At 43.0% G+C, this 26,710-nt stretch overlaps 1 protein-coding gene across 1 annotated transcript in view; it reads left to right on the forward strand.

Moving 5' to 3' along the window:
- Positions 1-22,661: 22,661 nt before the first annotated feature.
- PTPN4 (protein tyrosine phosphatase non-receptor type 4) overlaps positions 22,662-26,710 on the forward strand; it is a 215,620-nt gene continuing 211,571 nt past the window's right edge. Inside the window, exon 1 of the mRNA XM_081095457.1 lies at positions 22,662-22,762. The gene's annotated coding sequence lies outside the window, so the exon portion shown is untranslated. The remainder of the gene's footprint in view (positions 22,763-26,710) is intronic.

Genomic DNA, 26,710 nt, shown 5'->3' on the forward strand with positions numbered 1-26,710 from the left:
GTCGGCTTGCGGACTGAAGGGTCCCAGGTTGGATTCCAGTCAAGGGCTTGTACCTTGGTTGCGGGCACTTCCCCAATGAGGAGTGTGCAGGAGGCAGCTGATCGATGTTTCTCTCTCATTGATGTTTCTAACTCTATCCCTCTCCCTTCCTCTCTTGTAAAAAATCAATAAAATATATATTTTTAAAAATCAATGGAAAAATATCCTTGGCTGAGGATTAACAAGAACAACAAAAAATGGGCAAAGAACCTAAGTAGACACTTCTCCCAAGTGGACATACAGATGGCCAAGAGACATATAAAAATGCTCAAAGTCATTGGTCATCAGAGAGATGCAAATTAAAAACAACAAGGAAGTATCACCTCACACCTGTCAGAATGGCTACCATCGACAAATCAAGGGAACCCAAGTATACTGCTGGTGGGAATGCAGACTGATGCAGCCATTATGGAAAACAATATGGAGTTTCCTCAAAGACTTTAATATGGAATTTCTATTTGATCCAGTGATCCCACTTCTAGGAATATATTCTAAGAAACCCGAAACACCAATCAGAAAGAATGTATGCACCCCTATGTTCATAGCAGCAGAATTCACAATAGTTAAGATCTGGAAACAGCCCAAGTGTCCATCAGCAGATGAGTGGATAAAAAAGCTATGGTATTTTTACACCATGGAATACTATGTTGCAGTTTGAGACAGCATGGAGAGACCTGGAGAGTATCATGCTAAGTGAAATAAGCCAGTCAGAGAAAGTCAAGTATCACATGATCTCACTCATAGGTGGAATGTAATGAACAAAATAAACTCATGAACAAAATAGATCCAGAGACATAGAAGCATGGAACAGGCTGTGGAACCTCAGAGGGAAGACGAGGTGTATGGGGTAGGTAAGTAGGAAAAGATCAACCAAAGAACTTGTATGCATATATGCATAAGCCATGGACACAGACAATAGGGTGATGGAGGCCTGGGGTGGGGGGCGGGGCAGGCTAGAAGGGTCAATGGGAGAAAAAAAGAGGATATATGTAATACTTTCAACAATAGAGATTTAAGAAAACAACATGCTTTCTAGCCTAATTGCATAGCATTAGACAAATGCCTACTTGTCCCTTTTTGGCTGACAAATGTTAAGAAGGCACAATCATCCGCGAGGGTGCATGCACTTCGGGGGAGGCCTGCTTTCCCCTATTGCAGAGAGAAAAACAGTGGAGGGGAAGCCACCTGGGCTTGGAGGCAGACAGGCCTTAACAATGGAGTTTGAAGGCCCAAAAGGGCTCCTCTACATTGACCTTACAGCCCCACCCTGCCCACTGCAGCCCCTTTCAGGAGCCACTCCAGCCCAAACACTGTCCTTGGTTGCTAAACTATTACAGTAATTACTTTAACAAGCAGTCATTGATCATCTACCTCCACTGGGCACAGGGGTCCTAGGAGAAAGGCTCTTCACCATAACCCTCCTCCCTCCGGGCTCTTGCCATTTGTGCCCTGTACCCAATCCTATTACAACCTTCCAGCCCGACTGAGAAGCAGCCTGAGTCTCAGCCTCGGATCTCTTCTTTCCTCCTGGGTGTACGTTTGATCCTCCTCATTGGCTCAGTAAATGTCTGGAGAATTCTGGACCAGGCCTTACGGGCAGCATCCCCCTCCCCTACCTCTGCATGGGCCACGGGGCCAGGGCATGAGCCTGCTACTCCGAAAGCACTCGGAGCTTCAGTCTAGTTTCTGCAGAGGACAGCAGATGGTGCTCTCCCTGGGGACTGAGGGCAAACAGCTGTTCCTGGCACAGCAGAGCCCTCAGCCATGCCCAGGAAGGGCAGCTCTGACTTCCCAACACCAGGGGTCCCCGACTGTGAGCCCCGGCTGCCCATCTTCCCTGAAGGACATGGCGTCCCCTGCAAGGCTAGTTTCTGCAGCTCCATGGTGATTACTGCTGACATTCTCTCTCTGGGAAATGCCTTTCCATGCAGCGTTCAGAGAAAGAGGCCTGCCATCTGCAGTGGATCTGTGCGGAAACGTAGGGAAGTGGCCCTGAGTTTATTTATGTGTCCATTGTTAGCTAAGAATATCCAGGTGCTCCAATGTTGGAGGTGCTGCCACAGGAAGAAGTGGATGGTGGGAAGGATGCGGGGCTCAGATCAGGAAAGCGAGCCCCTCCGCCCGAGCTGAGCAGCCTCAGCACATCTTCAGTTCATCAGTCTCCATTGCTTCCTCCAGGGGAAAATGAGCCCAGTGGGACCTGCTCCACAGACCTCGCAGGGATGGGACGGGAATCCCCTGAACAGTGCACGTGTCCCACGTCATCTCAGGCTCCGGCAGCCGGAAGAACAGGGGAATCCACACTAACAGATGTCACGACTCATGCCTCCCACCTGCTGACACAGGGCTTCCAGCTCCCCCCACCCCACGTTAGCTTCGCCAGAGGTATTTTTGGGAACTCCTGGGGGTCTCAGAACCCCCACAAAAGCTTCCCAAGAGCCTGAGCGGCCCTCCCTACAGCTACCCAGGGAAGTTAAAGTTCAGGGTTCTCAAAGCTACAAAAACCAAGAGGTGTCAAAATGCCCCCTCAGATGCCCACCCCTCACTCCCAGCAGAGTGACACCTGGACACGGGCAGTGCCACTGACAGCAGACATGCCCAGGAATCCAAACACGCCCAAGCTTCAGGTCAGGCTCAGGGAACATCACTACACAAAGGGGTGGGGAGCAGCAGGCCCTGGGCCAAGGTCTTCCATGTTCCCACTGAACCACACAGCCGCCGGAGATGAGCATTACCCGCTCCTCACGTCCCCAAGGTCACTTGGCTGGTGGTAGTAGGTAACAGAGCCGTGTGCTGAGCATTTGTCATTTTGGCTGCTTAGCATGTGGATATATTTAGGTCAATGGTCTCACCCGACTTAATTTCTGTATATGAAACAAGGTAAGAATCAAGGTTCTTTTCCTTTGCACAGAGATGTCCAATTGCATTTACAGGTCTTATTTGGAAAGAACATCTAGAAGAGGGTCCATGGCCTACTGCGGAAACCAAGCTTGGGGGGGGGGGGAGATAGTTCCTCTTCCCAGCTCCTGGTCCCTCCAAACTGTGACCCTTGGGGGAGACAAGCCAAGGCACAAGGTCAGTTAGGATTTCTCTGAGGGTCCTGCAGGGCAGCAACAAGTGCTCCCCCACCAATCTGGTGCCTCCCAGGCAGCCTCTTGACTGAGCCTCACTTCCTGTGAGCCCCACCCCAGCCAGGCCCTCCCACCACCCAGTGATTCTGTGAGTTACCCACTGCTCCTCACACACATTCCGCTTTCAGTTCTATTTGCAACCAAATCCCTATAAGGCAATTCAAATCCAGGTATCACTTCCTGAAAAACCCATATGCTTTCCATAGTGCACGATTGAAGCTCAAGTACATATTAGACGTAATTAGTATTACAATGCATTAAACTGGAGCATATCCTCTTGAAATAAGTGGCAGACTGGTGGTAGTTCTGGAAGAAAGCAAGCTCACACCATCAAGGTTCAACGCGATGCTCTGAATCCCACACTAAAGAGAGGCTGGAAGAGCGCTACTCAAGTCAGGATACAACAGTGTGAACAGGAGGCACGCCGCTGGGAAATGGAATTCCACCTATTTTCCAAGTAATTAAATTCACGTGCTATTTTAAAAAGCATTCCTCTATGGTTTGCGTATGATCATGCTATGTCATACATGAAGAAACGGATGCCCAGTCCAGTTAAAGACCTGCCTAACATCCACACCAGCGTAGTGACAGAACCAGGACCAGAGGGAGCCGTCCTCTCCACGTGGGAAAGGATGATGAAAACAGGCCAACAATTCAGAGGGAACCCCTCTGACACAGGGAGAAGCCAGATTATTAGTTGAATTATCTAAGAAATCAAATTGCACACATACTCCAGTCTTTCTGTCCTTGTGAAGGCCTAGGTTTGTTCTCCAAACGGCCCCCCTGAGAGGTGCCTCCTATTTCCCCTGTTTCCACTGAGAAACGGTCCAGGTGACCCTCACTTCCTATAGCACCTAAGGCCACATGCACCGGTAGGAAACACCTCAGAGAGCCAGGGTGTGTCTGAGGTTTCCTGCAGTTACACAGGTGTTTTCAGTGTGTTACCTGGGAGGAGCGTGCTGTCTTGGTGCTAAGGTGCTGTGGTGGTATCTTATAGGCAACCATTCAGATTAGCTCCCAGGCAAAACAGATGCTAAAGAAAAGCAACACAAGACCTAAGGTTCTTGAAGTTAGGAGACACCCCCGTCAGTAGTGGCTCCGCTTCCCTCCCCTGGGAGTCACTGCTCCAGCAGGCCCTCCGCAGCGCCATCCGCAGGGTGCGATGCAAGGCTAATCTTAGGGAGGTTGAGAGTGCTGTTTGTAGTGATGTAGAAAGTTCTCCAAGGTCTATTGAAAATGAAGAAAGCAAGTGTGATCATTTGATGACATTTGATAAGAAATAAACACATGGTTTGGCAATATGTACACAGGCAACTTCTAAAAAGAGACATACAACACTGTAACTGGTGCTAGCTCCTGAGGAGTGAAGGACTTTTTACTTTTCACTTAAAAAAGCTCTGTAATGTTTACATCAATCACAAAATCTATGATCACCTGTTACCTTTATAATAAAAAATACAGTTTCCAGGGCATAACCCCTGGTGTGGGGTGGGTGGGGCTTAGAAATGTATATTTTAATAAGTTCTTCAGCTGATTCTAATGTGCAGCCAGAGTTGAGAACCAATGGGTTAAGCCTTAAGGCATTAAGGGTCCTTGGTAATGTAGGAATCACTCTATCAGATTAGCTCTGGAGGAAAAAGGATGCCAACAAAATTCAACAGAAGACCTGGGTGGTGTATTTCATGGGATGGAAGTAGGGCACCCAGGGCAGCCAGAGGGCACTGGGGTTGGTGCCTGCATTACTCAGCTACGGCTGCTATAACAAATGCCACAGGCTGTGTGGCTTGAACAATGGAATCTATTTTCACACAATTCTGGGGGCTGGAAGTCCCAGATCAAGGTCCCACAGGGCTGTTTCTGAGGAGAGCTCTCTGCCTGGCTTGCAGACGGCCACTCTGTCCTCACATGGCCTTTCCTCTGAGTGTGTGTGGAGAAAAGGAGCTTCTTATAAGGACACTTATCATCCTATAGGATCCGGACCCCAATCTTATAACCTCCTTAGAGCTCCCATCTCCAATACAGTACAGTCATATGGAGATTAGGGCTTCAACATACAAACTGGGAAGCAGCACAAACATTCAGTCCATAACCGCGCCTAAGAAGTGGGAAAGGAAAGGGGGAAGACAGGCCAGCCGAGGGGGTCAGCCTCAGAGCCTGCCTCACTTTGTCCTCAGAGCCCCCACCCCCCTGTTGCCTTCTGTCTTCTGTTCTTCCCACCACCAAGCAAGAACTTGGAACTTAGGCGCCCACAGGCAAGATATTTGTTTTATTTGGAAGCTCCAAAATTACATTTAAAAATAATTCTGGGTTTCTTACAACAGGCAGGTTAAGAAAAAACATCTGGGAAGAAATAAACCCACAGACCATTCATGTGGACCAAAAGAGAAAGAAAAAAACCCACTCCAAATTATGCTATTCATAGCAGTGCCAGGAAAGCCATGAATGAGGGGTGCGGGGAGGGGAACAAACTTCTCAGTGATTGTAAGAGAAGGCGGAGGAGGCCAGAGTGGGGGTGGGCCTGGGAGCTCTTTGCTCTCACATTATGGAAAGAAAGAAGCTTCATTTCAGTAATTTTGAGTCTTTCTCAAAAAAGTAGTTTTTATGTGTGGTTCTAAATTACAGGCTTGAGTCAACTCGGAACTTCACACAAGACTGGTATCTAAATTCCCCTTGACCTGACTAAGGAGCCTGTATCCCACCCCACTCAGATTGGCTGTCCCCAAGGTAAGTGTGTTCCTGGCAGCCACCATTCTCAGCAGCAGGGTTGCTGTGCGATGTTGACATATAATAAATATATATTTGGTCTTTGTCCCCAGTTCCTGGCACAAGAGCTTCTAAAGTCCTTGAAATCTCCTGAGTGGTGAGGATGCCTTTGGTACACTACTAAGATGACTCTGGAGTGACAAACCTCTAGTTAGCTTCAGGATGGGGCCTGAAAGACCAACCTTGTGATTAGAGGGTTGGAACTCCCGGCCCCACCCCTGGGTCTCTGGGGAGGAGAGAAGGGCTGGAGAGTCAGTTAATCACCATTGGTCAATGACTTAGCCAATCAGGCCTACGAAATGAGACCTCCATAAAACCCCCCACGCCATACCTGTCCTATGCATCTCTTCATTCGGCTGTTCCTGAGTCGTAACCTTTAAATAGTAGGTGAACTGTCTTCCTGAGTTGCGAGCCATTCTAGCAAATTTTTAAACCCGAGGATATGAGGTCGTGGAAATCCCCTACTTATAGCCAGTTGTAGAAGGCGGGTGACTTGCAACTGGTGTCTGAAGTGGGGGGAGTCTTGTGGGACTGAGCCCGTAACCTGGGGGGTCTGACAGTAACGTGAGGTAGTTAGTGTCAGAATTGAGTTACATAGCAGGACAGCCAGTTGATGCCTGAAGAGGTGGAGAATAGGTTGGTGTTGAAGGTTGTCAGAGTGCTAGGATGTAAAAACAGCCTATGGTGCTTCCGTGTGTCCCTGTGCTGAACTGAAAAGGGACTGACATCTGCAAGAACTCCTTCAAAAGGGCTGATGAAGGATCCCCAAAAGCAACCACAGCAATTCCTGCAAATCAGTTCATCTGAGGGAATGTCTGCCTCGGGGACAAATCTTTATTGAGAGCACATGGTCTGTGTTGATTCCGTTAGCAAGGAGGAGAGCCGGATGGGAACTAGCATCTCCAGGCATCTATTAGGGACCATATAGAAGTTATATATCTAATTCTTGATCGGTGCATATTGCTCAGATAAGGAAGTTGAGTCCCAAAGAGTCTGGCCTCCAGAATCAAGTAGGTCTAACTCCTCTATCCACTCCTTCTGACTTTTGGCAAGTTACTTAACTCTCTATGTCTCAGGCTCCTCATCTGTAAAATGGGGGAATACTAAAATCACCCCAAAATAATAACGGAGAGAATTGATATAATATAGAATGTCCCCAAAAATGTTTACACAGTGTAACAGCTGATTCTATTACCTTTTGAAAATGAAATGTATTTTAATAAACACTGCCTTTAAAATTATTCAAAGTGCATATATATTTTTGGGACACCCCATACACTGTAAAGTGTTAAGCAGAGAAATAAACACTCAATAAATATTAGTTACTATTATTATTATCGTTATGATTTAAAAAGGTAAAGAGCTTGGTGGGACGGAAGCTGGGATTTGCATAATTGTCTTCACTCAAAGTGCACATTCTCCTCACTACTCAGCACTGTCTTTCCAAGCTGAGGATGAAAGACAGAGAGACAGATGGACAGAGACAGCCTGTTGTCTTGCCACCAGGGAATATCAAAGTGGCCCAGAGGATGGGTTCAGTTGATGTTGCTCTCTGGCCACAGGGTTTATTCTGTGGCTTATTGGTCAGAAGTGGGGTGGCTCCCTGGCACCTGCTGTAATACAGGCCCAGGGTGAGGCAAAGGAAAATTGGCCGCCTGGGCAGTGGGCAGGGTCATAAGCTGGGGAAATCGGGCTGCCACAGGTCTGGTGCGGGAGGGGTACAAGGCCTGGGCACTCTGTCTGGGGGCTCAACAGGCTAACAGCCCAGGACAGTGTGGGGATGTGGTCAGCCGGGCAGGCCACAGGAGGAAGTCAGCAGGCTGTGTGTGACCTGGAAGAAAACTGCCATGGAACTGGCGGCCAGTGGGTGACCGGGAGCTGTGAAGGGTAGGATCCAGGTCTCCCAGAGGCCCCTAGGGAGGGGCTTGGCTCTCAGCAATTTGCCCATGGCCACTCCTAGTTTCTCCTGGGAGGGTGTAGGAGTTGAGTGTGAGGGGATGTGCAAATAACTAACGCACGTGAAAATAGGACCAGGCACATCGTTTATATACTGGGCGTTTTACACATGCTGTCTTAGTTCTCACCACAGGCTTTAGTAGCTATTCTCCAGGATCCCAGTGAGGAAACTGAGGCTCATACAAGTCAAATAATTTGCTCAAGGTCAATGTTTGGTTGTCTAATAAACTAATTACAAGTCTGCTTAGGATATGTGCAAAGCAGGAACATCTAATTTGATTTTTGAAATTAAAATTTTATTTTTCTATGTCTGCTTCAAAGAAATTACTTTTGGCAAATCAGAACTTTGTTGGACTTCCTTATAAGTATGTTTGTCCTAAACAGAATGGAAGGTGAGGGGTGAAAAAAAGGGCTTTCTCCACTTTTGTCTCCTATTGTGGGTTTGGGGCAAGGGAGCAACCTTTTCTAGAAGCCCTCAGCAAATTTCCCATCGGCCAGGACTGGGTCATACACACACCCAGACCAGTTCCTGGCAAAGGGAAACAGCATTGCATTAATTGTCTTGGAACAATCACAGCTTATACTATGGGCTGGGCAAATTGCCACGGCATACAATTGAGTCCTCTTAGCAAGAAAGGGGACAACAGCTGTTGAGTGGGCAATCAGTGGAGCTAGCACAACCCTTTAGGACACTCCAAAATCATGGGGGAGCCAGTGAAGCATGGATCATTCCTTTACCAAATGGTTACCTTGGGTTAGCATTTATTAACTATGATTTTTAGAAAGGGACTATTAATTGACTTCCCTGGGGACTTGAATCCCATGAGCTAGCATTGTGAGAACTATATTCTAACCAAAGCTTACCTTGATCCTGTCTATTTCTCTCACTTTCCTTAAACAACTAAGCTCCTTGTGACCTGTCTTCACTCTGTCTGGACTCCCCATTCCCTCTTCAATTCATTGTCATCTGCCTTCCACCCTACCTCTTCCTTGAAACTGTCTGGTAAAGGTCACGAATGAGTATTAAACTCCCAACCCCTGGCACACTTTTCCTCCCACAGCTCACTCAGCTCTGTGGTACATGGCACCATCAATCCCCGACAGCCTTGACAAGCTTTCCTCCTTTGGGGCCTGGGACCCTATTCTCTCTTCACCCTGACTCATCTACTACAAGGGCCTGTTCCCGAATGTTGGGTCTCACTCCCCAGGATGTTTTCCTTTACTTCTCTCTCCAGATATTGTCCTCACAATCTGTGCTGCCATCTCAAATCTCTGACTCCCGTGCATGCTGAGGCCCGAGCTGCAGGCCTGTATGTTTAATTGACTTTTGGATCGTCCCACCTAGAATCTCACAGGTACCTCAAGTTCAGTTTCTTCTAAACTGGATTCATCATCATCTCTGTCAAACCTAGTCCCTAATGTGCTCCTGGTCTCGGTGACTGGCACTACTACCCATCCAGCCCGTTGGCTGAGCCAGAAACCTGGGTTCCACCTGAGTCATGTAACAAATGATTGTGTCATCTTGCTTCTGCCTACCTAGTCTCTCAAGCATCTCTGTTCTCTTTTGTATCAACAATTTCCACCCTGGCTGAAATACTTTAACTCTGGGTTATTTGAGGGTCTGAAACTGGTCTCTCCACCATTACGCTTCCCATACCCCGCAGCCTATGCTACTTTATCATTATTGTGGTCTTTATAAAGCATGCGGATAATCACATCTCTTTCTATGGCTCTTCTTGGCCGCCAACACAGAGTTCATGACATACAAATGCAAAGGTGGCCACCAGTAGATTCTCATTCCTGTCCTTTCTCTACTTGGCTTCTGCTCTCTCCATGCTGGCTGCTGACATCACACTGTTTTACCTTTACTAACTCGAGTTGCTTGCATTTATGCATAAGCACTTTTTGATGTTTATAGCTCCATAGGAAGGTCAATATTAAATGTGATTAGGCTTGTTGGAACCTCTAAATTCAAGTTTCCTTATCTGCAAAATGGGGATACTAATACTTGCTCATAAGGGAGTTAGCAAGTGAACAATTCAACAGTGCACTTAATAGGCTTGGCACATGGTAAGTGTCTGATCAGTGATAACAGCTACTAATACGGACCAGTCTTATTCTGGCCCAGGACGGCTCTGGGTGCTTTATGTTGCTAGTTCCCTTGATCGTCAGTCCTTTGAAGTAAAGCATTATTCCCATTCTATGGATGGAGAAACAAGCACAGAGAGTTTGAGTTTGTATTATTCTGCTCGGGCTGCCATACGAAGTACCACTAACTGGGCAGCTTAGACAACACAAATTTATTTTCTCCAAGCTCTGGAGGCTGGAAGTCCAGAGTCACAGTGCTGGCAGTTTGCTTTCTTCTGAGGTCTCGCTCCTTAGCTTCCAGAGGACCACCTCCTTGTCGTGTGTTTACATGGTTTTCTCTCTGTGCGTGTCTGTATCTAAATTTCTTCTTATAAGGACACCAGCCATACTTTATTTGGGTCCACCTTAATTATCTCATTTCTTTTTTTTTTTAAATCTTCACCGAAGGATATGTGTTTCATTGATTCTATAGTGAGAGAAAGGGAGCAGGAGAGAAGGAGAGAGAGAAACATCGATTGGTTGCCTCCCAAACAGGGATCAAACCCAAAACCTGGGTATGTGCCTTGACAGGGAATCAAACCCACAATTCTTTGGTGCACAGGATGATGCTCTAACCAACTGAGCCATACCAGCCAGGGCATAATCTAATTTATTTAAAGACTTCATCTCCAAATAATCACTACAGATTAGGACTTCAACATATGAATTATGGGGGTACATAATTCAGCCCATGACAAGTAAGCAAGCTTGCCCAATATCACACAGATAGTGAGTGTCAGAGAGGAGATTTGAACCCTGGCAGGGCAGCCCCAGTGTACTCTTAACAACTATGCAACCTTCTCTCTTCTTTGTGGCTGGAGACCATTTAAATTAATGCCTTTGCTTCAGCTATATGCAGCAGAGTTTCTCATAAATGTGATACAGATTATTTTGGGGATGCAACAATCTAAGTACTTATTTCTAGAATCCTATATAATAAAAGGCTAATATGCAAATTGACCAAATGGCAGAATGATTGGTCACTATGAATTGCACTGACCACCAGGGGGCAGACGCTCAATGCAGGAGCTTCCCCCTGGTGGCCACTCAGCTAGAAGCCAGGCTTATGGCTGGCAAGTGCAGCAGCAGGAGCTTCTCTTGTCTCCCCAGCAGCACTAAGGACCCCCTTGGGGGATGTCCAACTGCCGGCTTAGGCCTGCTCCCTGAGGGGACATCCCCCAAGGAGTCCTGGACTGCAAGAGGGTGCAGGCCAGGCTGAGGAACCCCCACTCCCCCCCAGTGCACGAAGGTTGTGCACCGGTCTTCTAGTGTTAGCATAAAGCCAATAAGATGTCCACAAAACAACAACAACAAATTCTCAATAATTTGAAAGCTCTTTTTATCCACTAAATTAATCTGGCATATTTGGTTGTGTGTCATTAATACCAAAATAATTCAGACCGAAGTTAAATCTATCATCTGTAAATGAGGGAATTGTTTCAAAGACACTTGAACGTTTTTGCTCTTTCAAAACCTGCAGTTTCACATTGCTTCCATTTTGTAGGATCTATGAAACAGAGTCACTGGGGCTGCCCATTGGGGTAAACTTGACTTGCTCCACACTCACAGTATTTACCCAGGTTCTCTTGGGTTGGAGTTCAGCCAAACTGTCAACAACCAGAGGAGCTCCAGGACAACTTTACAGGTGTATCAGGAACTGGAGTGTGTGCCCATCCAAATAGGTCTCCTGGGACTTGCTCTCAGCTTCATGAACACTTGGGCATTTTACCCCTTACAAAGAGAGGGAGGACAGGTTACAGGCTTCTCCATCAACGACTTCTCCACTAGCCTGCAAGTCCTTAGGGGCAGGGCTGTGTTATATCCACCTTGCAAACCCAGATCCTGGCATAGTGCCAGGCAAGAGAAGGCACTTGACTAAGCCAACTGCTCACTCCTGCTGGTGGGGTTGGAGGTCCTGCTTCAGCCAGTGTTCAGAATAAGGATTGGGTTGGCAGAGTACTTAAAAGGAACAGCATCTTCCCAGATAAGAACCTGGGTGGCAGAGACGAGATGAGGTGGAGTTGATAGTATCTGAGAAATAGTCAAGTTGTTGGAAAAACAGATAGCTTCCCCAAATCACTAAGCTGGAGGACTGCGCTAATTTACATGTGTAGATTCTGATATGCTTGTAAAAACAGAAAAAAAGACAGGCCCTACGGTTATCACATTCTAATGCAGTGGTTCTCAACCTGTAGGTCGCGACCCCTTTGGTGGTCGAACGACCCTTTCACAGGGGTTGCCTAAGACCAACCTGCATATCAGATATTTACATTACGATTCATAACAGTAGCAACATTACAGTTATTAAGTAGCAACGAAAATAATTTTATGGTTGGGTCACAACATGAGGAACTGTATTTAAAGGGCCAGAAGGTTGAGAACCACTGCTCTAGTGCTTTCCCTAGCACAGGGGTGGGCAACCCCTGGCACGCGTGCCAAACATGGCACGCCAGTAACTTTTGCTGGCACGCGAAACCCTCTCTTATAATCTTCCATTTACAATTTTTTTCTTAATATCAACTTTTTTATTTTTCAGATAAATTCAGTGTAGGTGCATCTTAGATAAATAAATAATTTTACATAACAAGTTATCTTAAAGACCATAGACATGGATTGATGTGAGAGGGGAAGAGCAATTTCTATGCCTCTGCCTTAACTCTCCCTGCCTTCCTAGATCCGACCAGTATTTTGGTTTCATCTACATACACTTGTGAATCTTTGTTTTCAGTGATGAATTTTGTTAAGTCTCCTCATAGGAGTAGCCTGACGGATGAAAGTAGTAGCTCGTGCAAATCTCTGAAGGTCATGAAATGTAAACCTGATGTAAAATCTCTGCCATCAGTGATGCAGCAGCAAAAGTCCCACTGATAATATCAAACGGAATCATAAAGTTTTCTGTCGGACTATCAGTGTACATGTATACATTAAAAAGTAAATGTATTTTTCATCATCATATACTGTGTTTTTGTCGCTCGAATGAATTTTATTACTTCTTCAAGGTTCTTCATATACGTACACCTTAAGAGATATCAAGTAAGCGTAACATGTTCTCAAAAAATTAGGGTTGGCATGCAGAAGAATTTTGAGTCAGATATTTTGCTGGTTTTGGCACACACTCAAAAAAAGGTTGCCCACCCCTGCCCTAGCACCTTAGGCCCACCTCGTTCACTCATTTATTTGAGAATAACTAAGGGCTGATTACATATCAGACATTAGGTTAGGCTGTGATGAAATAATGGTAAGTGAAATAATGATGGTTCCTGCCCTCATGCAGTTTACAGTTTAATCGATGAAAGCACTTCTCGTATTAATTTGTATTGTTTATTTACTTACTAGAGGCCTGGTGCACAAAAATTCATGCTCTGAGTGGGCGCATCCCTCAGCCTGGCCTGTGCCCTCTTGCAGTCTGGGAGCCCTCAAGGGATGTCTGACTGATGGCACGGGGAGCAGGCCCAAGCCACAGTCTGGCCTCCCTCTGTGGGAGGCAATGGGTGAGCCAATCAGGGACAGCCCCGTCCCTATCGCCCTGCGGCCGCTGCCGGTCGCCATCTCCTCCTTCTGCCTGCTGGCACCTGCCTTGGCTGGCCTGGTGCCACCTGCTTGCCAGCTCCGCCCCCGCCGACTGGTCATTCTGCCATTTGGTTGATTTGCATATTAGGCTTTTATTATAAAGGATTAATTCTCCCTCAGGCCATAAGCTCTCAGAGACATTTTACATTACAACCTACATACACACAAACATATGCCTACAGTTAAAGTTTCCCACTACCATCTTAATCTTCACTTTGTGTGATGAACTCTGATATCTTCCAGTCTAGTTCATTTCTTTTTTTTCAAAATACTAGTAATGATCCACCAAATTGATATTATAACCCACTAATAAGTCACAACCTAAGAATGAAAAATACTTGCCTTGAGGGCAAGGGCCACTTCTTACCTGTATTCCTGGTATCTAGCAAATAATAAGTGGGCAGTAACATGTTTTATTTCATGAGTAATTTGTAATAATATTTAAACTAAGACTTAGGTACAGGTTCAGTGCCTTGTTGGTGGATAATAAGTGTCCTAAGAATTTATTTATATAGACAGATTATAGACACATATCTGCAGATAATTTTTTTAGATACTATATTGATCCCACACGAGGCACACCATATACACTGTTGATGTAATTTAACATTTCAGTCACAATCATGGGCTCACATTTTAAGTTCACATCATTAAAAACATGCTCATCTTGGAAAAAGAAGTTATGAAGAGAAATTGACTCTTTCAGATACTAGAGCTTATTAGAAACTCTAGTAGCTAAAAAGCTTGGTATTTGAGGCTGCGGCGAACAGAATAATGGCCTCCAAAAATGTACACACCCTCACCCACAGGGTGATTATGTGACTGTGTTAGCTTGCCTGGCAAAACAGACTTTGTAGATGTGACTAAATTAAGGATCTTGAATGGGACGATTATGGTGGATTCTGTGGATGGGTCCATTGTAATCACAAGGGTCTTTATAAGAGGAAGGCCAGAGGGTATGGGAGACAGAGATGGTGATAAGACAGAAATTTGAACTTTCTAGGCTGCTGGATTTGAAGACAGAGGATGGGCCATGAACCAAGTAATGCAGGCGGCCTCTAGCAGCTGGAAGAGACTTGTCTTACGTCTAGAACTGTAATAGGATAAATTTGTGCTGCTTTAAGCCACTGCAGTTGTGGTAATGTGTCACAGCAGCAATAGGAAACAAATGCAGAGATGCAGTAGATCTACGGAATAAACTAAAAAATTCCTAAATCAAAAATTAGAATTTAATATCTGATAAAAGCAATTTAGCAAAGCAGTGTGTGTGTGTGTGTGTGTGTGTGTGTGTGTGTGTGTGATGAATTATTCAATAATGGACAACTGGATTGTTAATAATAAAAGTAATAAAGCTGGATCCCTATCACTTTATACCAGAATTATTTTCAGATGGGTCAAGATTAAGCATTTAAAAGATCATCTAAAAATACTAGAAGAAATACGGTTTTGTTTTGTTTTTTATTGAGGAAGATATAAAACCCAGAAATGATGAGGAAGAAGTGGATGATAGTAACTTACACATAGTTCGTGGATGCAATTGGTAGTTGATTTGGCAACATTTATCAAAATTAAACATGCCCATACACTTCAACCCAGCAACTGCCTTTACAGGAATTTATCTTAGATACATTCTTAGTCCTGTGTACAAAGCTTTATGATGAAGATGTTCTTTACAGGCATTGCATGTAATGGCAAAGAACTGGAAATTGCCTAAATGCTCATTTATTATAGAAGATTAAATATATTATGGTACAACCCTTAGAAAGTATGACACATATGTGCTCTGTAAAGGAGATTTGTAAGTGAAACATAGTATATGTGGTATAATCCCTTGTATGTAGTGAAAAAGTACATTTATTTTACATGGAATAAAAGTCTGGAGGTAGATATAAGAAGTTGCTAGTAGTGCTTACCTTTTGGGGAGTGAAACTGGGAGTAAGAAGAAGTCTTTGATTTTAAAATTTTTACATTTTTCTGTATAATTCTTGATTCCAGGGATTGCTAATTTGGGTCTTCTGCTGCTACAGGCAAGAAGGAAGGAAGGAAGGAAGGAAGGAAGGAAGGAAGGAAGGAAGGAAAGAAGGAAGGAAGGAAGGAAGGAAGGAATTGTTAGCAAATGAAGAGGGCAAGAAGAGGGAGGGGCCATGTTGACAGAGTGAGCAAATCTGGGCCAACTGCACCAGAGGATATATACTAGCTAATTAAAAAAAATATATATATATATGTAAATACATATATACTAGTAAGTATATACTGGTATAAATTGGCTCTACGATTAGAGGAAGCCCAAGCCACAGAATTCTGAACTTGTTGGGAAAATGTATGACACCTGTTTAAAGGTATAAACTGTTTACATTTGTTTGCTTTACTTTGCTTTAAGTTATGCCTGAAGATTCCAGACAGGTAAAAAGATAAATTTCCCCCTTAATTGTGCAGCTAAGGCAGATGGATATCTAATTAAAGTCATGTGTCAGAGAGGTGTTTGAAAGGCTGTGTACCTTGTACGTACCACCTCACCAGTTTAGAAAAAAAAAATTCAAGTCACTTTAAGTCATGTGTTTTTTAATGTTAAAATTCACAACACTCTAAGTTCTAGCAAGGTGAGACCAGCTTTCCCTTGGGGGTCTTCTCCCTAGATATCCCCAGTAACCCAAGTGTTAGTCATTTCTTCCAAAGGATCCTCCCAAGTTGCTGATGGGGGTGGGGGCATGGGGAATGGGGCTGGTCAGTCAGCCACTGTGCCTGGTCAAAGCTGTCTCTGCTGCCTGTGGCTGCCAGAATTCACTGCCAAGGCCCAGGAAGCCTGGGTAGAAAACAAATGTCTATTCCCTCTTGGCTGTAGCTACCCAGGGTTAGGAAAGGTCCTAATGTCAACCACACAGTGTAGAAACACCAACCTTTCCCTGCCAACATCCTACAAGTGTGGACACAACCTTGCTCTTATTCTCCCAAAGCATAGCCAGAGGCAGGCTGCAGACAAGGGGAAAAAATTCAGTCAGTAGCAGTGTTTGCCAATATCTAGTAGTGTTTGAGGCCACTTAAGAAAAAAAAAAAAAGTCTTGCTCACTCTTGAATGTGAAATTAAATTATTTAAATTATGTTTCCTATTTAAGTGTAAACATAAGATATGTAGAAAGTCCTTATTTTCACAGCAATTGTACTTCTATAAAACTAAAAAATATTGCAAATTAAATTGACAAATTAAAAAATTCAATTAACATTATTATGTAATGTAGTTGATGATGTTGTTTTGCTGAAATTAAATCTTCCTTTGCAATGAAAATATGGAACTCACTGCTATTGTACAGGCTTTTAAAAGCATGCTCATAATCAACTTAGTTATCCCAATTTTCTTCTCTGTTTGAATTTCTGTGAAACTTTTGTACAATGTGCCATGAGGACACTTGACCTTCACTTAGCCAGAGCACTTGTCATCTCCACAAGAATATTCTTTTCTCATTAGCTCAAGGAAATTAAAGTTATAGTTTTTGGTGCCAAATACAAAATCAAGTGGCAGTATTTGACTGATTATAAGGTGGTCATCAAAATGATCCAGAATAGGCATACATTAATTTTTAAAATTATAATTTAAAATAAGAGCAAAATTTACATAGATGATTTGCAATAGACATGATTTCATTTATATAAAATGTCCAGAGTAAGCAAGTCCATAGAGACAAAAGGTAAATTAGTGGTTGTCAGGAGCTAGGCGGTGGCGGGGATGGAGAATGACAGCTAAGAGGTATGGATTTCATTTTCCCGATGAAAATGTTCTGGAAATAGGTATGGTGGTGGCTGCACAACTTTGTAAATATACTATAAAGCATTGAGTGGTACACTTGAAATGGGTGAATTTTTACGTGTGAATTATACCTCAAGTTTTAAAAGCTGACTTCACAGTTTTCCTAAAGAATAGGAACCGGATATGAGAATTACATTTATTTATCTAAACGGTTCACCCTGTGGAGTTTCCCAAAACAAAGGTTGTTGAGACTACAGCTCTATTTATATTATAACTCAGATTCACATTTGTATAAAAGGTCACAGTGATTTAGGGGTGGGGGTGGGAGGAATGGGCTGGAGAGGGAAGGTCTGCAGATGGGAAGATTAGTTGGGGGGCTAGCTACAAGGCTCTACAAGGCATCAACAAGGACATATCTAGACCAGACCAGGACCACCCAGAGACACAGCAACCAACCTCAGAAAGAGCCTGCTCTGTCCCAGGTACCTTCCTGAAACCCCACCAATTAGAGATTTAAGCATATCATTATGTCAACAAATACTTTTGGCATCCGGCAGTGTCATCAGGCATTATAGGGGATAGAAAGATAACTAAGACAAGGTCCTTGCCCTCAAGTATCTTACTATGTAGTAATGGAGATGAGCCACACAGAGATAAGTATCATGTGCACCACAAGAAAAAGGAGGTATAAACCTAGAACTGTCAATGTGAAAGGAGGAAGAAATTGCTTTTTACTTCTGCTGGAAGTCCTGTGTAACCTGATGATTTCATGTTGACAGGTGGAGATGAAGTGAAAAGCATTTTAGTGGAGGGAATAGTATGAACAAAGGTATAGAAAACAGAGAGCGAGAGCAAGAAAAGCATATTTAAGGAAGAATGAATGAGCGCAGGCTGGAACTAAGCTCTGGGAAGGAAAGTGAGAAGAGATAAAGCAGGAAAAACATGGACTGACAAGTTGTCTTTTTAAAATGGAAAAACTGAAGGGAGGTGCGAGGAATAGTAATCACTGTCTTTCACAGATTTGTATCAATTTGCACGATTTTATCTTGAGAAAACCACAGCTGATTACTGAACAGGCATTGTGTTGGCTTTGAAGGAGCGTGTTGAAAGAAGGCTTGTAGGAAGGCTAGCTCTGGTGAGGAGCTGAGGCTAAGAGCAGGGCGAGCAAAAGGCGACAGGCTACCGACAAGCGCACTGACAAAAGAAATGAATGCAAAGAAGTGTGAAGGTTCCCAAATCTCTCCTCGCAGCATTTCAGCTGAGATCACCTAGCCCGTAGGGATCTGCATCTGTCTTATCACCGATGTTTGTATTTTCAATAAAATATTCGAATGCACCTGGGAAAAAATCCTGGAGAGATAACACCAAATTCATATGTGTTACTGGAGTTAATTAATTCATTTTTTTAAAAGCACACCATCCTGTCACATAGAAGACACCCAAACATGTTTCATAAATGAACGTTTATTCTTTGTTTTAGAGACTATATTTAGGATAGGAAATGATTCTAAACTGCATACTAAACCTATATTCTCTGTTAGCACGTAAGTGGTGAAGACCTGGCCCAAAAGGTCTGATTTTCCCCTTTAAAACTTGGGTTTCGAGCCCCTCCGACCGGTCGGTCCCCTAGGTCAGTAGGCACAGCGTGGGGGGGGGGGGTGGTGGTCGATGTTCTAATAACCAATCGCTGCGGGGCCAAGGGGCGGAGCCACAGCGCCCCGCCCCCTCCTCCAAGCGCCCTCCCCGCCCTCACAGGTCCGGCCTCCTTCGCACCTGCGTGTCCGCCGGCGCACTGGCTGTGCCACCGCTCCCTCCTGCACTAGCGGGAAAGGGGTTTGGCCTCACCTCTCGCGAGATCGCCTGGTGCCGCTGCGGCCGCTGCTCCGGGGCGCTGACTGGCGGCGTCTGCGCAGCCGCCATGTTCGGTTGCTATGCTGTGGCCTGGGAGACGGAGTGTGCTTGAGGGAGGAGGAGGAGACCTGGGAGGAGGAAGAGGGGGAGGAGGCGAGGGAGGCGGGAGACCGAGCGCCTCTCGCATTCGCACTCAGTAGCGCAGCCCGAGAGTACCCGCTCGCTCACGCCGCGCCGCGCGCTTTTCCGCTCCTCACGGCCCCCCATTGTTCTCCCAGGACGCCTGGGTCCCCGGGGTGGAACTCGGGCCTGAGCCGGGGAGGGGAGAAACTTGGCTTTGGCCGAGGGTCGGCGGTTGGGGGCCGGGCCCCTCCCGGGGCTCCCCTCCCCCACGGCACTTTTGGGGGGTGCGGATTAGGTCATCCCCGCAGGGAGGTGGGAGCGCGCCCTCCGGTCTCCCGGCGGCGCCGGCCCGCGCGCGGCAGCCCCGCAGGATGAGGTGGTGCCGGCCGCTCCCGGCCCTGGCGCGGCCGCTGCGGCGGCGGGTGCTGGGGGGGCGCTGAGGGGGCCCCCGGCGCGGCGCGCGGACGCGCTTCTCCCCGCCGCCGGGCCGCGAGGCTTTTCTCCAGCCGGGAGGACGCGGCTGTGACTCGAAGGTAAGAGGCTCTCGGGTGTCGTGCGCGAGGCTGTTACCTGGGGCGAGTGTGGCTCTTGGGAAACGAGCCAGGTAGGGCCATCCCGAGGTGCCAGGTTAATTTAAAAGGCAGGGGAAAGGGTGCCCCGGCCCCCCGCACCATGCAGCCCTCCTTCCGGTAGGTACCTCTGCTCTCGGCCCCCGGGGTGAGAGTTGAGATCTGTGACAGGTGAGCGGAACCAGGGATGGGGTGGGTGCGCCACGGGACCCAAACTCCAAGGAAGGTTTTAGAATCTTCTGAGTTTTACAGCGCTGATAGGAGGCCCCCTTTTATTTTTTATTTATTTATTTTTGATTGGCTCACATGAGCGCGGCTTGCAGGCTGCATAGACGGACTCCCTACGGTTGAAGTTTGTAAGTTTCATGATCCTACCGGTATATACTTGCATTTAAGAATCTGTAGTTGGGGCAAAAAAAAAAAAAAAAAAAGTTGCGATGTAGCTAAAGAGACGTACCGATGCATTTCGCAGCGGTTCCTTAAAATGGAACAGCTTACAATTGAGCAGATAATGTTTGCATGTTTCTGAGAAACTTAGGATGGGATTGGGGTTGCATTATTTAGGGGCACCACTGCGATCTGCACCAGGACCATCTGTAGGATTTTCAAGCCCTTGTTCTAGGAGACCCTGTACATATACACTATGCCAACTGCTTTTCGAATCAGGAAATTTGAATGCTAATAGATTAATGTGACCAGATTTTAGACCCAGTTAAAACAATGCAGTTTAAAACATGTTTGGGGGTGGAGGGACCCCAGAAAACCAATGTATTCTTCTTGTAAAAGACGGTTTAAGTAGAAAGGAAGACTGGCCTTTTTTTTTTTTTTTTTTAAATCCTGATTTTGGATCCTTAAGGAGCCTGAGAAATTTTTTTTTTTTTTTTAAAGCGGGGAGGAGGCAACCTTAAAATAAATGATTATTCAGAGCCCAAAGTGTGCTTAATGGGAGATAGATAGGTATATCAGTTACATCTTGAATTTGATGAATATAAATTCAACCTATAAATTAAAAAAACTTTATAAGCAAATGTTTGTGTGTTTGTACAGAATGTCTTTACTAACTCGTAATAAAATAGTGCAATCATTTTGTGGACCCCACCATTTTTGGTCAGAATAAATTCGTGCTCCAATTTACCACAAAAAACTCTCTCTTTTTTTTTTTTAATGGCACACATATCTTTGTTACTGTTTTTGCACTGAAACATGTGCGTGGTCCCATAATATGATCTTGAGTGGTTTATAAGAAGAGAAACATGTTTTTGTTTTTGTACATGGGGATATTTGTTATTTAGCTCATCTATTTTAAACATTTGGCAAAAGATTTTGAAAACACAAGGAGCCACAATTTTGTAGTTTGTAAATAATATCGAGTAGTTTAAAGTTTATTAAGATAGAAAAATCACAGGTTCCTCAAAAGCAGCAATGAATGAGCATATGCCTTCCTTATTGCTTATTTTCTAACCTGCTTAGCTTGTAGGTATTGAATTGTTTCAGACTTTTTTCTTGTGTTCTAATTGAATATCTTCAAATGTTCCTAGTAACTTTGTTACTTTAAATTTGTGACACCCAATTTCTAATTTAGGCTAGGCATAAAACCAGCATTGATTGAACACACTTGCTAAAAATACTTTCTGGGTCAGATGTATTCAGAATGCAGCCTCAGGAAAATTCATTGGAACTATTCTACCGTGACCAATGTACACTTCATTATTATTGAAGGATTTAAAAAAAACTATAGACTCTTACACAGTTAGGTTGTATAACTTCAGGCATAGAAGCCTTTTTTTTCTCTTAATGTATAAAATACCTTATGTGGGATAGTAATAAAAACCTAAATAATTTTCTTAAATATGTGTGAACCCCCATGGATTATTAAACTCTGTGATTTTTATATTAAACATCTTTTAGTTTTGTCTACTAACATAATTTGAGTTGTAAAGGACAGTACAGTATGCAGTGTTATCTACTTCCTATTTATGACATTCTAAATTCTATAAGGGGATCAGTGGTTTTTCAGTAATCTTTAAGGAGCAAAATAAGAGACTACCAGATAATTTCAAGGAGATGCTGTTATTGACTGTTGTTGAGAGGACTTTTTTTTCCCCCTCTGAGAGTTAATATGGTCAGTTTTAAATAACAAAGTTTTAAAAAATATGTAGAAATTTTGTTTGGTAGAAGTTTGGTGGAAATTTGGTGGAAGTTAAGACATATGTTTAAAAGTTCTGCTTTAATTCTTTATGTTATTAGGAATATAAAATTGGTAATCTCATTAGAAACGGCAAGTTATGTGACTTTAGCTAAATATGAATTGTTCCTTCTAAATAAAATATAGTATTGGCAGAAATTTACTGGTTATAAACTGAGTTGAATTTTGTTGTTTTTCTGGGTTAATAACATGCATGTTGTAAAGTTTTTTATATGCTGTAGTCTAGTTTTGTTAAATTTGTCAGTTCACTAGATTAAGCTGTGAAGCCTTGAATACTGGTTGAGCATTCTGGAGATCCTTTCCCCCTCCCGGAAAGTAGTACTGTAGGGGGAAAGTGTTATTTCTTCATTTAACATCCAGTTATTAGTACAGATGGTGCGAAGTAGAAATGTTGTAGAATCGACTTTATTGGTGTAAATTACATTACTTATGAACAGTGTAATATATTTTCCTTTGTATGATCAGTCAGTATAGTGATATTTAAAATAGGATGGAAAACAGAGGGGCAATTTATTCCATTCTCTTCCACTTTATTAGAGGCATTTGCCTCTACATTCATTCTTAATTTCATTATTCCTAAATAGAAGCACTGGAAGAGAGATGCAAGTATTTGAAGAAATTGGCAGGAACAGAAGAAAATTAGGTACTGTGGATTATCTTGAAGGGAAGGAAGATACTAATTTGGGTGAGTTGTTGTGTTTGTATCTTTTAACAAGGAGGGTTATATTGAGGAGTAGGGGGAAAAAAGGATCCAGAAGGGAAGTGTTTATTGTCTTTTATGTGCCAGACAGTATAAAGGGGCTTTTCGTGTTATCCCACATAATCTTCAAGTACACTTTGTGAGGAAGGTATTAATAATCTCCTGCTTTTCCCTTCTCCTCCCCAAATCAGGGCAAGGAGAAATTAATTTGTCTAGGATCACACTGCTAGTAAGTAGGATTCAAATTAGGTCTGTCTGGCTCTGAAGCTTATTCTTTAGATCATGGTGCCAGGTGAACTTTCTGCAGTGATGGAAGTACAGTAAGTCTAAGTCCTCACTTAAAGTCATAGATTGCTTCTGTGACTTTAAGGAAAATGACGTATAACGAAACCAATTTTACCATAGGCGAACTGATATAAAAACGGGTTAAGTTCTTAAGGCATCTCATCAACAAAACAGCATTAAACTAAACGACGTTATTCTTTTTTCTGCACTGTCAGATGTGGTAGCCATGTGCAGTATGGAACACTCAAAAATGTGACTATCGTGCCTGAGGAACTGAATTTAAAATTGTATTTAATTTTGGCCCTGGCAGGGCAGCTCAGTTGGTTAGAGTGATGTCTGATACACCAGGGTTGCGATCCGGATCAGAGCACATAAAAGAGTCAACCAGTGAATGCATAAATAAGTGGAACAACAAATCAATGTCTGTCTGTCTGTCTGTCTGTCTCTCTCCCCCTTAGTCTCTCTAAAAATCAATTATAAATTTAAAACATTTGTATTTCATTTAAACCAGTTTAAATTTAAATAACCAGATGTTGCTAGTAGCTACAATATTGGACAGCACAGCTTTAGATCTTACTGCCTAGAAAATCTGAGTTTTAATTTTTTAATATTGAATCTTTTAGCTGTATATGACATTAGGCAAGTTATTTAGTTCTTGAGCATCAATTTAATTCATTTTGAAAATGAAGAGGTGATCACTAAAAGGTTATCTCCAGCATCCTTCTTGCTCTAAACTTATACTCCCTCTGTCCCATAATGATAGTAGCAGTTGATGAATGTAATTTGTCCCATAATAATAGTAGCAAAAGAAAATAAATATAGAATGCAACATTTATTATCAAAAAAGTAGATTAAATTAAACAATAAATTAAAAATAGTACTCCTAATTTTTATTTTGAGTGTTCAGATAGTTTCTGGATTTTTCAACAATTTCGTTACTGCATTTTAAACTTGTAGGTAGGATCCCTTGGCTGCAAAGCTTTGCTTTCCCTATATGGGTGAGCTTAAAATTATTGGAGCCATCGTTCTTCATTGCTTCCAGCATAACTTGTTGAAGTGACAGAAACGTATTATCCAGTATTTCGGGAGAAATATTATCAAAGGCTAATATGGTGCCTCTTCTGCTAAGAGGAATATGTCTAAGTTTTTTAAGTTTTTCTCCATAATCTTTGCATTTACGTCCACAGTTTTGTTTTTTCAAAGAATCAACATTAGCATAAGATTCTCCTTGAAATTATTTTCGGAAACACGTTTCCAAATCCTTGATATGGTCATTCTGTTGCACTTAAATTGTTTTGCAGCTAACGTAATTGCACCTTTCTGCAACTTTTCCTTTTTCTATTGATGCATCAATAACTGGACAATCGCAACTCGATCTTTGCTTGAAAACTTTTTCATCTTTTACAATGGGTTGATATTCAACAGAAATAAAACAATTGATTTCGATCAGCAGATAAAATTAGAAAAATAGTTATAATTCGTAATAATTAGATTAACCTAAAAATTGAAAGATGTGTCAAAACAAATGACAGATGTCATGAAACATTGATTTTGATCGAAGGTTTCATAATTTTGCGCTACAACATAACTTACAGCTGCATTTGCCAATAATTCCCGTTTAAATATTCACTTGCTACTATTATTATGGGACAGAGGGAGTATGATTCTTATTAAAATGTACAGTGGCATTTAATATTCACAAACATATCTGAAAGTCCTTCCTCCCCAATATACTCACCCATTATATAAAGACTAGAGGCCCTATGCACAAAATTCATGCAAGAGTAGGCCTTCCTTCCCCCGGCTGCCGGCATCAGCTTCCCTCTGGCACCTGGGACCTGGGCTTCCCTCCAGCCACAGGCAGGCACCTGGGACCTGGGCTTCCCTCTCAGCCCAGGCTTCATCCAGAAGGTTGGCCAGAATGATGTCTGGTCTAATTAGCATATTATGGTTTTATTATTATGGATTTTTATTGTTTAGTCAGTTTCTCTTTTTTACCAGAGTACGTATAAAAGATAATGGATTATTCCTCTCCATCCCCAGTTGTTTGGTGAAACACTGTGTAACCAAAGGCAGTACCTTGGAACAAAGTTTGGATCTTTAAAGACCATATTTCAGCATGCTACCTTCCCATTTAAGAATATGGTATAGTTCTCTGTTGCTTATCAGATTAATCCCAAACTTATCTGCTTGGCCTTGAAGGCTTTCCACCAACTTCATCTCACCCTGTTTCTCCTTCTTGCTTAAAAAGAAAACATTTTTGTTTTTTCCTTTGCCCTTGATTCCTCAGTTTAAACATTCCTGTCTCCAATCCATATGTCTTCTCTTCAAGTATTCCTCAAAATTCACCTTTTTCTGGAAGAATGCTGTTTAATCCAGTCATAATGACTAGATTTTGAATCCTGGTAATAAGCACCTTGGGGTTAATATGTGATTGTTTAGATATTTCAATTGAGTACATCCTTCTTAAGTTTTTATGTTACCTACTCTGTCTTTAATGAAAATGTAAAAAAATTAAAATTGGGGATTGTTTCTTTTGTTTTGCCTCATGAGTTTAGTCTATTGTTTATCAGTTCTGCTTTAAAAAGTTGCTAATTTTTAAAAAGGATAATTAGTGTAACAACATTCACCCTTAATCACCACTCTAATAGATGTTTTTGTTTCCTTCCAGGCAGTTGTCCATATTTTTAAAAATAAAGGTGTGTGGTAGAGATATAATTTGAGTTTAATATACTGGAAATATTATATATCAGGGGCAATGTAATGTAGGGAAAAGCTGACACACTTTGGAGTTAGATCTGGGTTGGAATCTGGTCTCAAAATCCTTGGGCAAATTATATAACCTCTGAGCTTACTTCCTTAACTATGAAATTAGGATAATACTTGGCCTTGAATTATTGTGAGGATTAAGGTACTCTATATAAAACATCTGGCACTATTTTTTTTTAAAATAAAAGAGATCAATAGAGTAGCAGATAACATTTTTTCTCATTTTTCCGTTCCCATTGTCATAACTTGAACAGTTGCTTCGACATTTCACATGATTTATTGATCAGGTGATTGATTTAGTCATTTACCTTTTGTTAAACATTTTGGTTATTTCTAAAGCTTCCAATGTTATAATCTGCATTGAATATATTTGTGCTTGTTTGTTTCCTCAGTCTAAAACCCTAGGACTGGGAAAGGGGTCCAGTGGTATGAATATTTCTATGACAAATATTTCTTTTATAAAACAATGGGTTTTCTTGCTTTGGAAAAATGCTAATGCTAATTTGGTTGTAAAATTGTACCTCATTGTTTTAATTAATGTATTCTGAAAAATTGGTTGCCCTTGCCTGTGTGGCTCAGTTAGAGCATCGTCCCATCACAGAAAGGTCACGAGTTTCATTCCTGGTCAGGGCACATACCCAAGTTCCAGGTTTGATTCCCCAGTCCAGGTGCATGAGAGAGGCAATCAGTGAATGTTTCACTCTCAAATTGATGTTTTTTTTCTCTCTCTCTCTTTCCCTTCCTCTCTCTCTCAAATCAATAAAAAAGCATGTCCTTGGGTGAGGATTAAAAAAAAAAAAAAGAAAGTAAAATATTTGGCTTATTGGTGAATTATGTAGTGAACATTTATATATAACTCGAGGCCCGATGCACGAAATT

The sequence above is a fragment of the Myotis nattereri genome (genome assembly GCF_964212035.1).
Source record: "Myotis nattereri genome assembly, chromosome: 7".
In the NCBI taxonomy this organism is placed as follows: Eukaryota; Metazoa; Chordata; class Mammalia; order Chiroptera; family Vespertilionidae; genus Myotis; species Myotis nattereri.